Consider the following 1,436-nt stretch of genomic DNA (forward strand, 5'->3'; position numbering starts at 1 on the left):
GAGGGATTCGAGGGTTCACTCCTGTGGTTCATCTTGCAAGGGTACAAGTGAATCTTTTTATGAGTAGAATATGAATGTTTTAACACAATAACTAAGAAAGTTACATGAAGGCTATGTACCCCCAAAGTGCATCAATGTACACAGTTACCATTCAAGAAAAAAAAAAAAGAAAAAAAAATTTTGACTTCTAAAAATAATAAAGAAAGAATTAAATTTTGACTTCTATCAAAAGATCCCTGCCCTATGCCAGGCTGGCATCTCCATTTTGCTCTGATTTGATTGGTGAACTCGGTAGGCAAAATCTCACGTGACTAGTCATGTGCTGACAGCTATAGGGACATATGGAAGGAAAATAGAGCAATATCTATGAGACTGAGTCATTCATATTCCAGTTGAAAATGTAACATAAAGGCAACTGGAATAAATTAAAGTGCTAGTATTTAGCACTGATCCTAAATTGACCCAAATTTAAGCCCTATGTTAAAAGAGGCAAAAGTAGGTTGCTTTAGTTATCTCTCTACTCTGAAGTTTTGGGGAATTATCTTGCTAAATCTCTCCTGAAACGTGTTCCTTGAATGGACTAAGTGGGTGGTTCTGCCTCCTTTGACATAAGCTGGTACCCACAGGTTTAAATGCTCTGGCCAAGGTGGCTCTCCCATGATGCTGACCAGCAGCTGGAAGGTCATCCAGTAAGTGATTGGAGCCTCTGTTGTCAGCACAAAGAGCTCAAGAAGAGAAGGAGAAAGCAGCAGTGGTCCTGGCCAGTGTGGCCAGGTTTTGTCAAATGAAGCAACCGTGTCAAAGAGGAGGAAGTGATCATCTTCCCCAAATGAAGCTGATAAGTCAAAAAAGATGAAGGTAGAAAAATCATCACTGCCTTGGCAGTTGTGAAATTTGCTCTATCCCATTAAGAAGTAGAAAAGTTGGCATTAACGAATGTGGTGGATGCCTTTATTTTTTTTATTGCTGGGGATTAAGGGTACAAAGAACCAGGCTACATGGATTGCATTTGTTAGGTAAAGTTCCTCTTATAACAGGGTCCCACCCCCAAAAGATGTGTCACACACCATAATCCCCCACCCCCTCCCTCCTTCCCTCTCTCCACTCTCCCTTTCCTCCACTCTCCACCATGTACAAGGTCATTAATTGTCCTCCTATCAGAATTGAGTACATGGGATTCTTGCTTCTCTGTTCATGTGATGCTGTACTAAGAATAATGTGTTTCACTACTTTCCAGGTTAATACAAAAGATGTAAAGTCTTCATCGTTTTTTTTAAATATACTGAATATTTCAAAATATTTAAATATTTTTAAATAAACTTCATGGTATACATATACCACAGTTTATTAATCCATTCCTGGGTTGGTGGGCATTTAACTTGTTTCCACATTTTGGCAATTGTAAATTAAGCTGTGATAAACAGTCTAGTGCAAGG

Source organism: Otolemur garnettii, unplaced genomic scaffold, assembly GCF_000181295.1.
Source record: "Otolemur garnettii isolate 467f Iridium unplaced genomic scaffold, OtoGar3 scaffold00061, whole genome shotgun sequence".
Lineage (NCBI taxonomy): Eukaryota > Metazoa > Chordata > Mammalia > Primates > Galagidae > Otolemur > Otolemur garnettii.